The following is a 15,045-nucleotide window of genomic DNA, read 5'->3' as shown; positions in this document are numbered from 1 at the left end:
TATAATATAATATTTTAAATACGAGAAAAATTTATTTAAATACATATCAAAATTCACGGTTGTTACATCTAGCCCACACCTTGCTAGTTCTAAACCCAACAAGGGTTTTTCACATGCACACTTGTTAATTCTTGCTTCTGCGTTAGTTCTAGCTTGTAATGCCCTAGTTCTAGCTTGTATACAACCAGTTCTAGCCCACACCTTGCTAGTTCTAAACCCAACAAGGGTTTTTTACATGCACACTTGTTAATTCTTGCTTCTGCGTTAGTTCTAGCTTGTATTACCCTAGTTCTAGCTTGTATACAGCCAGTTCTAGCCCACACCTTGCTAGTTCTAAACCCAGCCTTCGTATTTTACCTTCACACTTGAGAATAAACTACAGAAATTTCTCAGAGCCTTCACAGTTACTTAACAGGGCCATGTTCCTTTAAATTTTAATTTAAAAAAAAAACAATGTGACAGACTAGAAGCATGAACAAGAAAAATATTTGAAACATAAAGGAGCAAAATCCATAGCTAAGCAAGGATTCCAAAGTCTTACGGATGAAATATGATATGTATCTAAATTGTCCAATATATTCTTACTAGTAGAAACTCGGGACCGGGACCTGCATGGGCCACCAAAAAAACCTGTCACGCCCCGCTTCCCAAAATACCGTGGAATCGGGACGTGAACAAGCCCGCGACGTATTAGATTGAGAAGAAATATACACTATCTTTTTTTTTTCTTTTTCTTTTCTTCTCAATCCAATACGCTAAGCGTCTAGAAATGAATACAACGCGAAGTCACAGGTCCCCGATCACACATAGCAAGAATACAATGAACAACTCAGAATGGAAAAGATACATATCACAAATGAATATCATCCAAGAAAATATGGGTCAAACGTACCCTTATTACAACAACAGTTCAACTAGGAAATAAGAAATACATAGTCCATAATAAAAGGAAATAAAATAACTAAATCTATCATCAAACTAAAGAAAAGTACGGTAAACGAGTTCTAATGTCCAACTACTACTACAGAAGAAAATCACTACGCTTCAGTTGGTTCTTCTACTCCTTCTGCAAGACACCCCTGCTAAGAATCTTCTGGCTCCTGTACGATCCCGTACTGAGGCTGCTCATCTCCTAAATCTGACGTACACCCAGAAAATAGGAGTACGTCAGCGTGTGGAACACACGGCAAGATCCCCCAAGGCAGGAACAGATACAATAATAGTAATGATAAAATATGCGTGGTCAATGCTATAACAGAAATAGAAATAGACCATGTGATGATAATAATAACGTTAGAGGCATGCAACTGGAATACTAATAATCAGAAGAATCTAAAAATCAACCAAGTAAGAAGATCATGCAGGTAGCGATCAAAAACCATCCAAGTAACAAGGTCATACAATAGATGGAATTAATACATAAAAATCTACAACTCGAGACGTAGTACGTCGAGCGAAATAATCCAAACAAGGAAACCCTCATGTATATACCATATGTCTCAAATTGTAGATAATTAAATATTAATCCCGATCTATGTATGAAAAGGAGTACAACCGGCCTATATCTCACAAGAATCATACTTAGCCAAGAATCGATGTCATGTAACTAACTATCACATCACTCATCTCAAATAATCAACAATCTCAATATCCCTGCTCCTCAGACCCACCCCAGGCCGAAACAAGACGCTGGCGCGAGCCTGGAAAACAAATAATAATCTCGATATCACCTCACCTCAGACCCACCCCAGGCCGAAACAAGACACTGGCGCGAGCCTGGAAAACAAATAATAATCTCGATATCACCTCACCTCAGACCCACCCCAGGCCGAAACAAGACACTGGCGCGAGCCTGGAAAATACATCAACCTTCCCTCTCATTTGTAATCAAGAAGTTCCAAGTTGTTCTAAGGTGTTCAAAAGAAATAAAAATCTTCTTCTTCCTAAATTTTCTATTGTCTCCCGAATTCTTAAACACTTTCTCCATCGCCTCCAAATATTTTTTCCCAACAAAGTGGTATCAGAGCTAGAAGATTCCCTTGAAGATGGCGAGTAACGGTGTTCCCTTTCAAGTCCCGATGCTCACAAAGAGCAACTACGACAATTGGAGTCTAAGAATGACGGCTATCCTAGGAGCACATGACGTGTGGGAGATAGTCGAGAAAGGCTTCATTGAACCGGAGAATGATGGTAGTCTATCTCAAACTCAAAAGGATAGTTTGAGAGACTCAAGGAAGAGAGACAAGAAGGCTCTCTGTCTAATCTATCAAGGTCTAGATGAAGATACATTCGAGAAGGTCGCGGGAGCAAAGACGGCCAAAGAAGCATGGGAGAAGCTTCGAACTTCTTACAAGGGAGCAGATCAAGTCAAGAAGGTACGTCTTCAAACTCTAAGAGGAGAATTTGAAGCGTTGCAAATGAAGGAAGGTGAACTCGTCTCCGATTACTTCTCAAGAGTTTTAACGGTTACTAATAACCTAAAGAGAAATGGCGAGAAGTTAGATGAGGTGAGAATCATGGAGAAGGTTCTTTCTATAAGAGACCAAGAAAACAACTTCTTGGGTCCAAAATTCGAGCATATTGTCACTGTCATTGAAGAAACAAAGGATTTGGAGGCTATGACGATGGAGCAACTTCTTGGGTCGTTACAAGCTTATGAAGAAAAGAAGAAGAAGAAGGAAGATATTGCAGAACAAGTACTCAAGATGCGGATTGATCAAACTAAAGAAGAAAGCGGACGAAGTTATCAAAGACGAGGTGGCGGTCAAGTCCGAGGACGAGGTCGTGGATATGGAAATGGACGAGGTTGGAGGCCTCATGATGACAACACCAACCAAAGAGGAGAAAGCTCATCAAGAGGTCGTGGGAGAGGAAATCAAAAACCAAGGTACGATAAGTCAAGCGTTAAATGCTATAATTGTGGAAAGTTTGGACACTATGCTTCCGAATGCAAAGCTCCGAACAATAATAGAGTTGAAGAGAAGTCCAATTATGTTGAAGAAAGAAGCCAAGAAGATGATATGCTATTGATGGCTTACAAGAAAGATGAACAAGATGAGGTTCACAAGTGGTACCTCGATAGCGGTGCAAGCAATCACATGTGCGGGAAAAGAAGCATGTTCGTGGAGCTTGATGAATCGGTGAAAGGAAATGTGGCTTTGGGAGATGAATCGAAGATGGAGGTGAAAGGTAAAGGAAATATTCTCATCCGATTGAAGAATGGAGATCATCAATTTATTTCCAACGTTTACTATATCCCAAGCATGAAGACCAATATATTGAGCCTTGGACAACTCTTAGAGAAAGGTTATGATATTCGATTAAAGGATAATAACCTTTCTATAAGAGACCAAGAAAACAATCTCATTACCAAGGTGCCGATGTCAAAGAATAGAATGTTTGTTCTTAACATTCAAAATGACATCGCACAATGTCTCAAGATGTGCTACAAGGAGGAGTCCTGGCTTTGGCATCTTCGATTCGGGCATCTCAACTTTGGAGGATTAGAGCTACTTTCTAAAAAGGAGATGGTGAGAGGATTGCCTTGCATCAACCATCCAAATCAAGTGTGTGAAGGGTGTCTACTTGGAAAGCAATTCAAAATGAGCTTTCCAAAGGAGTCAGACACAAGAGCGCGGAATCCATTGGAACTCATACATACAGATGTATGTGGCCCGATCAAACCAAGATCACTCGGTAAAAGTAACTACTTTCTTCTCTTTATTGATGATTTTTCAAGAAAAACATGGGTTTACTTTTTGAAGGAAAAATCAGAAGTGTTTGAAAACTTCAAAAAGTTCAAAGCCCATGCCGAGAAGGAAAGTGGCCTTGTGATCAAAGCTATGAGATCTGACCGTGGAGGAGAATTCACATCCAAGGAATTTGAGAAGTATTGTGAAGATAACGGTATTCGAAGACAATTGACGGTGCCGAAGTCCCCTCAACAAAATAGAGTTGCGCAAAGGAAGAACCAGACAATCCTTAAAATGGCGAGGAGCATGCTCAAAAGTAAGAAACTACCAAAAGAGTTGTGGGCAGAAGCAGTTGCATGCGCGGTTTATCTATCAAATCGATCTCCAACAAGAAGTGTTTCGGGAAAAACACCACAAGAAGCTTGGAGCGGAAGGAAGCCCGGTGTTTCAAAACACCACAAGAAGCTTAGAGCGGAAGGAAGCCCGGTGTTTCTCATCTAAGAGTCTTTGGAAGCCTTGCTCACGCTCATGTACCGGACGAGAAGCGGAGCAAACTAGATGACAAAAGTGAGAAGTACATCTTTATTGGTTACGATGCCAACTCCAAAGGCTACAAGCTCTACAATCCTGATACAAAGAAGACAATCATCAGTCGAAATGTCATCTTTGATGAAGAAGGAGAATGGGATTGGAGATCAAATGATGAAGACTACAACTTCTTTCCACATGTTGAAGAAGATGAATTGGAGCAACCAAGAGAGGAGCCTGTTACCCCCACCAACTTCACCAACAACAAGTTCTCAAGAAGATGAAAGTTTGAGCGAAAGGACTCCACGTTTCAGAAGTCTGCAAGAACTTTACGAGGTAACTGAAAATCAAGACAATCTTAAACAACAAGTTCTCAAGAAGATGAAAGTTCGAGCGAAAGGACTCCACGTTTCAGAAGTCTGCAAGAACTTTACGAGGTAACTGAAAATCAAGACAATCTTACTTTATTTTGTCTATTTGCGGATTGCGAGCCCATGAATTTCGAAGGAGCTATGAAGAAGAAGACATGGAGAAATGCAATGGATGAAGAGATCAAGGCGATACAAAAGAATGAGACATGGGAGTTAGCTTCACTTCCAAATGGGCATAAGGCGATCGGTGTGAAGTGGGTGTACAAAGCAAAGAAGAACTCTAAAGGAGAAGTTGAAAGATACAAGGCAAGATTGGTGGCAAAAGGTTATAGTCAAAGAGCGGGAATCGACTATGACGAGGTATTCGCTCCTGTTGCTCGTCTAGAAACTGTTAGATTAATCATTTCATTGGCAGCTCAAAACAATTGGAGGATACATCAAATGGATGTCAAATCAGCCTTCTTAAATGGAGATCTTGAAGAAGAAGTTTACATTGAGCAACCACAAGGCTACATAATCAAGGGAGAAGAAGACAAAGTCTTGAGGTTAAAGAAGGCGCTTTATGGGTTAAAACAAGCACCAAGAGCTTGGAATACTCGAATTGATAAGTACTTCAAGGAGAAAAGTTTCATCAAGTGTCCATATGAGCATGCACTCTATATCAAAACTCAAAACAATGATATATTGATTGGATGCTTGTATGTAGATGACTTGATATTCACAGGCAACAATCCAAGTATGTTCGAGGAATTCAAGATGGAGATGACGAAGGAGTTCGAGATGACCGATATTGGATTGATGTCTTACTACCTTGGAATTGAAGTGAGACAAGAAGATAATGGAATTTTCATTACTCAAGAAGGCTATGCTAAAGAGGTTCTTAAGAAGTTCAAGATGGATGACTCGAATCCAGTAAGCACGCCAATGGAATGTGGAGCCAAATTGTCAAAGCAAGAAGAAGGAGAGAGTGTAGATCCAACACTATTTAAGAGCTTGGTTGGAAGCCTACGCTACTTAACGTGCACAAGACCTGACATCCTATATGCAGTCGGAGTTGTGAGCCGATACATGGAGCATCCAACAACAACTCATTTCAAGGCAGCTAAAAGGATACTTCGCTATATCAAAGGTACCATAAACTTTGGCTTGTATTACTCTGTTTCTGACGATTACAAGCTTGTTGGATTTAGCGATAGCGACTGGGGTGGAGACGTAGATGACCGAAAAAGCACAAGCGGATTCGTGTTCTTCATTGGAGATACAGCTTTCACATGGATGTCAAAGAAGCAACCAATTGTCACCCTTTCTACTTGTGAAGCGGAGTATGTAGCGGCTACTTCATGTGTTTGCCATGCTGTTTGGTTACGGAACCTGTTAAAGGAGTTGAGTTTGCCACAAAAGGAGCCAACGAAGATCTTAGTGGATAATAAGTCAGCAATAGCTTTGGCGACGAACCCAGTCTTCCATGATCGAAGTAAACACATTGACACTCGTTATCACTACATTAGAGAGTGTGTTACCAAGAGGGACGTTCAATTGGAGTACGTGAAGACGAATGATCAAGTAGCTGATATCTTCACCAAGCCTCTCAAGCGCGAAGATTTTATCAAGATGAGGAGTTTGCTTGGAGTAGCAAAATCAAGTTTAAGAGGGGGTGTTGAAAAGTAAACTTGATTTTGGATCAAGTTTAATTATTGGATCAATGATCCAATTATCACTTGTTGGGCCAAACCCAATACTTGATCCAAGTTCTAGAGTTTTCTCTAGAAATATCTAAATATCTCCACCTCCTTAAAATGTTCTAGAAAATTATAGAGAATGTATATCTAGATATTTCTCTAGATAATTGTAATATAAAATTCTAGATATTATGCTAGAACTCTCTAGATTTAGGATTAAAATATTCTAGATATTTTGTACTTTGGAGGCTATAAATACCTCCCCTTCCCTCTCATTTGTAATCAAGAAGTTCCAAGTTGTTCTAAGGTGTTCAAAAGAAATAAAAATCTTCTTCTTCCTAAATTTTCTATTGTCTCCCGAATTCTTAAACACTTTCTCCATCACCTCCAAATATTTCTTACCAACAAAGTGGTATCAGAGCTAGAAGATTCCCTTGAAGATGGCGAGTAACGGTGTTCCCTTTCAAGTCCCGATGCTCACAAAGAGCAACTACGACAATTGGAGTCTAAGAATGACGGTTATCCTAGGAGCACATGACGTATGGGAGATAGTCGAGAAAGGCTTCATTGAACCGGAGAATGATGGTAGTCTATCTCAAACTCAAAAGGATAGTTTGAGAGACTCAAGGAAGAGAGACAAGAAGGCTCTCTGTCTAATCTATCAAGGTCTAGATGAAGATACATTCGAGAAGGTCGCGGGAGCAAAGACGGCCAAAGAAGCATGGGAGAAGCTTCGAACTTCTTACAAGGGAGCAGATCAAGTCAAGAAGGTACGTCTTCAAACTCTAAGAGGAGAATTTGAAGCGTTGCAAATGAAGGAAGGTGAACTCGTCTCCGATTACTTCTCAAGAGTTTTAACGGTTACTAATAACCTAAAGAGAAATGGCGAGAAGTTAGATGAGGTGAGAATCATGGAGAAGGTTCTTAGATCGTTGGATCCAAAATTCGAGCATATTGTCACTGTCATTGAAGAAACAAAGGATTTGGAGGCTATGACGATGGAGCAACTTCTTGGGTCGTTACAAGCTTATGAAGAAAAGAAGAAGAAGAAGGAAGATATTGCAGAACAAGTACTCAAGATGCGGATTGATCAAACTAAAGAAGAAAGCGGACGAAGTTATCAAAGACGAGGTGGCGGTCAAGTCCGAGGACGAGGTCGTGGATATAGAAATGGACGAGGTTAGAGGCCTCATGATGACAACACCAACCAAAGAGGAGAAAGCTCATCAAAGAGGTCGTGGAAGAGGAAATCAAAAACCAATGTACGATAAGTCAAGCGTTAAATGCTATAATTGTGGAAAGTTTGGACACTATGCTTCCGAATGCAAAGCTCCGAACAATAATAGAGTTGAAGAGAAGTCCAATTATGTTGAAGAAAGAAGCCAAGAAGATGATATGCTATTGATGGCTTACAAGAAAGATGAACAAGATGAGGTTCACAAGTGGTACCTCGATAGCGGTGCAAGCAATCACATGTGCGGGAAAAGAAGCATGTTCGTGGAGCTTGATGAATCGGTGAAAGGAAATGTGGCTTTGGGAGATGAATCGAAGATGGAGGTGAAAGGTAAAGGAAATATTCTCATCCGATTGAAGAATGGAGATCATCAATTTATTTCCAACGTTTACTATATCCCAAGCATGAAGACCAATATATTGAGCCTTGGACAACTCTTAGAGAAAGGTTATGATATTCGATTAAAGGATAATAACCTTTCTATAAGAGACCAAGAAAACAATCTCATTACCAAGGTGCCGATGTCAAAGAATAGAATGTTTGTTCTTAACATTCAAAATGACATCGCACAATGTCTCAAGATGTGCTACAAGGAGGAGTCCTGGCTTTGGCATCTTCGATTCGGGCATCTCAACTTTGGAGGATTAGAGCTACTTTCTAAAAAGGAGATGGTGAGAGGATTGCCTTGCATCAACCATCCAAATCAAGTGTGTGAAGGGTGTCTACTTGGAAAGCAATTCAAAATGCGCTTTCCAAAGGAGTCAGACACAAGAGCGTGGAAGCCATTGGAACTCATACATACAGATGTATGTGGCCCGATCAAACCAAGATCACTCGGTAAAAGTAACTACTTTCTTCTCTTTATTGATGATTTTTCAAGAAAAACATGGGTTTACTTTTTGAAGGAAAAATTAGAAGTGTTTGCAAACTTCAAAAAGTTCAAAGCCCATGTCGAGAAGGAAAGTGGCCTTGTGATCAAAGCCATGAGATCCGACCGTGGAGGAGAATTCACATCCAAGGAATTTGAGAAGTATTGTGAAGATAACGGTATTCGAAGACAATTGACGGTGCCGAGGTCCCCTCAACAAAATGGAGTTGCGGAAAGGAAGAACCGGACAATCCTTGAAATGGCGAGGAGCATGCTCAAAAGCAAGAAACTACCAAAAGAGTTGTGGGCAAAAGCAGTTGCATGCGCGGTTTATCTATCAAATCGATCTCCAACAAGAAGTGTTTCGGGAAAAATACCACAAGAAGCTTGGAGCGGAAGGAAGCCCGGTGTTTCTCATCTAAGAGTCTTTGGAAGCCTTGCTCACGTTCATGTACCGGACGAGAAGCGGAGCAAACTAGATGACAAAAGTGAGAAGTACATCTTCATTGGTTATGATGCCAACTCCAAAGGCTACAAGCTCTACAATCCTGATACAAAGAAGACAATCATCAGTCGAAATGTCATCTTTGATGAAGAAGGAGAATGAGATTGGAGATCAAATGATGAAGACTATAACTTCTTTCCACATGTTGAAGAAGATGAACTGGAGCAACCAAGAGAGGAGCCTGTTACCCCACCAACTTCACCAACAACAAGTTCTCAAGAAGGTGAAAGTTCGAGCGAAAGGACTCCACGTTTTAGAAGTCTGCAAGAACTTTACGAGGTAACTGAAAATCAAGACAATCTTACTTTATTTTGTCTATTTGCGGATTGCGAGCCCATGAATTTCGAAGAAGCTATGAAGAAGAAGACATGGAGAAATGCAATGGATGAAGAGATCAAGGCGATACAAAAGAATGAGACATGGGAGTTAGCTTCACTTCCAAATGGGCATAAGGCGATCGGTGTGAAGTGGGTGTACAAAGCAAAGAAGAACTCTAAAGGAGAAGTTGAAAGATACAAGGCAAGATTGGTGGCAAAAGGTTATAGTCAAAGAGCGGGAATCGACTATGACGAGGTATTCGCTCCTGTTGCTCGTCTAGAAACTGTTAGATTAATCATTTCATTGGCAGCTCAAAACAATTGGAGGATACATCAAATGGATGTCAAATCAGCCTTCTTAAATGGAGATCTTGAAGAAGAAGTTTACATTGAGCAACCACAAGGCTACATAATCAAGGGAGAAGAAGACAAAGTCTTGAGGTTAAAGAAGGTGTTTTATGGGTTAAAACAAGCACCAAGAGCTTGGAATACTCGAATTGATAAGTACTTCAAGGAGAAAAGTTTCATCAAGTGTCCATATGAGCATGCACTCTATATCAAAACTCAAAACAATGATATATTGATTGCATGCTTGTATGTAGATGACTTGATATTCACAGGCAACAATCCAAGTATGTTCGAGGAATTCAAGATGGAGATGACGAAGGAGTTCGAGATGACCGATATTGGATTGATGTCTTACTACCTTGGAATTGAAGTGAGACAAGAAGATAATGGAATTTTCATTACTCAAGAAGGCTATGCTAAAGAGGTTCTTAAGAAGTTCAAGATGGATGACTCGAATCCAGTAAGCACGCCAATGGAATGTGGAGCCAAATTGTCAAAGCAAGAAGAAGGAGAGAGTGTAGATCCAACACTATTTAAGAGCTTGGTTGGAAGCCTACGCTACTTAACGTGCACAAGACCTGACATCCTATATGCAGTCGGAGTTGTGAGCCGATACATGGAGCATCCAACAACAACTCATTTCAAGGCAGCTAAAAGGATACTTCGCTATATCAAAGGTACCATAAACTTTGGCTTGTATTACTCTGTTTCTGACGATTACAAGCTTGTTGGATTTAGCGATAGCGACTGGGGTGGAGACGTAGATGACCGAAAAAGCACAAGCGGATTCGTGTTCTTCATTGGAGATACAGCTTTCACATGGATGTCAAAGAAGCAACCAATTGTCACCCTTTCTACTTGTGAAGCGGAGTATGTAGCGGTTACTTCATGTGTTTGCCATGCTGTTTGCTTACGGAACCTGTTAAAGGAGATGAGTTTGCCACAAAAGGAGCCAACGAAGATCTTAGTGGATAATAAGTCAGCAATAGCTTTGACGAAGAACCTAGTCTTCCATGATCGAAGTAAGCACATTGACACTCGTTATCACTACATTAGAGAGTGTGTTACCAAGAGGGACGTTCAATTGGAGTACGTGAAGACGAATGATCAAGTAGCTGATATCTTCACCAAGCCTCTCAAGCGCGAAGATTTTATCAAGATGAGGAGTTTGCTTGGAGTAGCAAAATCAAGTTTAAGAGGGGGTGTTGAAAAGTAAACTTGATTTTGGATCAAGTTTAATTATTGGATCAATGATCCAATTATCACTTGTTGGGCCAAAATCCAATACTTGATCCAAGTTCTAGAGTTTTCTCTAGAAATATCTAAACATCTCCACCTCCTTAAAATATTCTAGAAAATTATAGAGAATGAATATCTAGATATTTCTCTAGATAATTGTAATATAAAATTCTAGATATTATGCTAGAACTCTCTAGATTTAGGATTAAAATATTCTAGATATTTTGTACTTTGGAGGCTATAAATACCTCCTCTTCCCTCTCATTTGTAATCAAGAAGTTCCAAGTTGTTCTAAGGTGTTCAAAAGAAATAAAAATCTTCTTCTTCCTAAATTTTCTATTGTCTCCCGAATTCTTAAACACTTTCTCCATCACCTCCAAATATTTCTTACCAACAACACTTGTATCAATCAGTATAGAATATCCAGCATAAAGATCATGTGCTAATGAAATCATATATAAAACATGAGATGGTCTTTTCTCACTGTGGTGTATTTTCTTGACTTGCTGCTCTGACAAGTTGTTGGAACATTTTTCTCTCATTTATGGGGTCCATTCCTACATTTTTACGATGAATAAAATTAAGGGTAATTTTTTTTATAAAATTGACGTAAATAAGGGCAGTGTTTACCTTGATTTATCTCGTCAACAACACGAAAAGGACAATTTGTGAGACCTTGAAGCGAAACAAGATACAGAATAGTTGAAACAGATCGTTCCCCTCCTGATTGATGGTCCTGATTCCCTGTGAAGTTCATCACACATTTTTTTTTTAAAAACAAGTAGAACCTAATGAAAAACATGTAAGCAAGGATTCAAAGATTATCCAAGATATATTGCTCGAATGCGTGTTGGAAACAGACATGGCAAACATGGTAAAGGATACTCAAAGCTCCAATATATAAGCTTAGTACATCTACTGCTTCAGATATATATTGTAAAGGATTTGTGATGGATATACAATATAGCTAATAGCTTTGTAAAGATGCATATCCTAAAAAGGTTTGATACAACTGCCAAAATAATATAGGTGTATCTCTCAATAAATCAAACATCTTAACCCCGTTTATAAAAGCATGCAATTAGATAAAATGATCATGATCATAAAATGTAGGACCAACCCTCACAAAAATGGGCAAGCGTGAAAGTCACAAATCTATATTGAGAAGGCTCCACAGAAATTTGACAAAATTCTATACCCCGTTGGAAGCCAGTGGGCAATATGATGAGTTTCTACAAATATTAGAAGACAACTGTCCAGAATTTCTCATAGGATGTCATTAGGCACATATGAACGCTCACTTACGCAACCTTTAGAAAATCGTGCATGCAAAATCTCATCTTCAGTAGTCTTCATTGTATAATTAAAAAGCAAGAGATATGGAAGACTTAGCTACATGAGGTACATTGTAGTCATTGGTCCAAAGCTCATCAGATATAGAAACTCCTCTTAGATTGCTTGATAGTGACTGAATACAAAACTTTCTCCCAGAATCCAAAACTCTTCTTTGCTTATGCGTGGTTCACTATAGACAATCCAGCTCTTCTCTGCTCAATTGATAGACGAGCCAAAAAATTTCTCCTTAAGAAGCCAACGATGATAGGGATACCAAATGTGACGGAAGAAACATGTGTATAAAGAAGACCATCAGAGAAGACATAACCTCTTCAGAGAATACAGTCCATGAAAGTGTTCTTCAGAGAATCCACACAGCTGATCCTGATTCTTCTCCTAGATGGTTATCTAATTTAGGGTCAAATTTGCCTGATGCTGATTTTAGAAGCATATTTAACTATAGCATCCATGACAACAAATAATTATGATGAACAATTGAAGTAGCACCTCAAGATTGAAGGCTATGATAGCATTCTGGTATCTAGTGACTTGTAAGAGACAATCTAACATTTATATAAACCAATATCACAGACCTTTATCCTTCAATATAATTTTCATTCCAATTACTGATGTCAGAAGTCCTGATCAAAATTCTGGACTATTTAATCATGTCAAACAAATTAACTTCATAATGAAGTCTCGCCTGAAGAGTTCAAAGATGGTAGACAAACAACAAAAATACGGAGATTAGACAGATTAGTTTGTAAGAATGCAAACAACTCCATTGTCACTTACTAGAAAATCTCAAATATTTGAATTTCCACCATTCCAACTGCCACTTCCTAGTATGAAGGCTGTCATTAGGAAGATTGCCAACAATCCTAACTTCTAAATATGCAAAAAGAAGAAGGGGAAAAGAGAGGAAAAGGGAGAGAATTAACTAAAATAAGAAAAAAGAAAACATGTGCACACTCACAAAGTTGTCACAACTGCATCAATTTAAAAATAAATAAATAAATAAATAAATAAAGATCATAAATTTGATGTCTTCCCGCAGACAAAGAAAAAAAAGAGTTTCATAATTTAAAGGGATAATCACTGGTTGAGAAATTGGCATTAGTAAAAGATGTCCATCATTGATCCTGATAGTTAGATAATATGTACTTTTCTGAGTCCACTTAAAATTTGAATTTCAGAAGATTTATGTAAGTACAGTAGTAAAGAGTATGGATTTCACAAAGATAAGAAGTAAAATAAAGTATAAATAATATAACAGAAACTTCCAAAGTTGACCCTAATTTTGTCAAATGTCCAAGCAAATGAGTAACTGTAGGGATTGCCCTCAAATAACATACATCAGGCAATATACAACATGAAGCATTGATAATTGCATTTCATCAATATCAAAGATTATATGCAACTGTACAAATTCTCAGGGTAATACAAGAAGTAAATACCATATCTATCATCTTTCAGAAATAAGATAGTTCCTTCAGTCATTTTGGTTAGAAATATGAACAATGCCTACTAACAAAGGCCTGACACTAACCTGAACTTCACTTTTATTAGTATGCCATATTTATCAAAATCTGTCTCATGCTCATCTGTCGACAAAAAAGAGAGCATTAGAAAAAGAAAGCAATAACTGAAGCCATCATTAATATGATAAGTGATGAAAGTACCAAGTGAAACTTCTCCAGCTACAGCCATTTCTTGAAAGTTACAGCTGAAAGTCTCATTAATCCTGACAACAAGGTTTCGAAGTGTTGGGAGCCACAAACACTACATAACCCCCCAATTAATCAAGACAAAAGTTTGGAAGTTAGACAGACAATTCTCTAATTAGAAAATAAAAAATAGACATGGGCATCAAATAAAAGAATCTCATTAAAACCTTTAAGGTGTTTATTTCAGATAAACATCTATCTAGTTCTTGTTGATCTGCTTCAACTTTAGTCTCCATGGACCCTATCTGCACACAGGTACAAAGTGGTTTCTGTAGAAAGAGAAAAATAGAGAGCAAACACTAATTGTTGTTTATTGAGATAACAAGAGAGATATATATAGCCATACAAATAGGGTTAAGGTTAACGGGTAACAGCCCATTAACCAAATACCCAATACTTAACTTAACACTCCCCCACAAGCTGGAGCATAGATATCTATCATACCCAGCTTGTCACATATAGTAGAGAACACCTTTGAAGAAGTAGCATTGGTAAGAATATCAGCAAGTTGCTGTGAGGACGGAGTGAATATGAGAGATACTATCTTCTTCTCCCAAGCATCTCTGACAAAATTGCAGTCAACTTAAATAAACACAGGATTCTGTGCAATATAAATGGCAGACTGGTTGTCACAATGCATTGGCATGGGTCCAGGCTGAACAAAACCAAGCTCTCTCATAAACTTTCGTAGCCATACCATCTCACAAGCAGTGTGAGCCATTGCTCTATATTCAGCCTCTGCACTAGATCGTGATACTACATCTTGTTTCTTGCTTCTCCAAGTCACAAGATTACCTCCAACAAAAGTACAAAATCCTGAGGTTGACTTTCGGTCTCTCATGTCTCCTGCGTAGCTAGCATCAGAGAAAGCCGAAATGTAAGTATGCCCATGCTTCTTATATAACAATCCCTTGCCAGGATAACTCTTTACATATGCCAAAATCTTCAGAGCTGCTGTCCAATGAACCTCTCTAGGTTTGTGCATAAACATGCTCAGTACATCTACTACAAAAATAATATCAGGTCTGGTAACTGTCAAATATATTAGCTTCCCAATTAGTCTCCTATATCGTCCAGCATCATCTAGTAGAGAGGTATCATCACGCCACAAATCAACATTTGCCTCCATTGGAGTGCTTGCAGGTTTGCATTCCAAGAGACCTGCTTCTTCTAGTAAATCTAGCACATACTTCCTTTGGGAC

Source organism: Asparagus officinalis, chromosome 2, assembly GCF_001876935.1.
Source record: "Asparagus officinalis chromosome 2, Aspof.V1, whole genome shotgun sequence".
NCBI classification, from domain to species: Eukaryota; Viridiplantae; Streptophyta; class Magnoliopsida; order Asparagales; family Asparagaceae; genus Asparagus; species Asparagus officinalis.
This window is presented reverse-complemented; position numbering follows the sequence as displayed.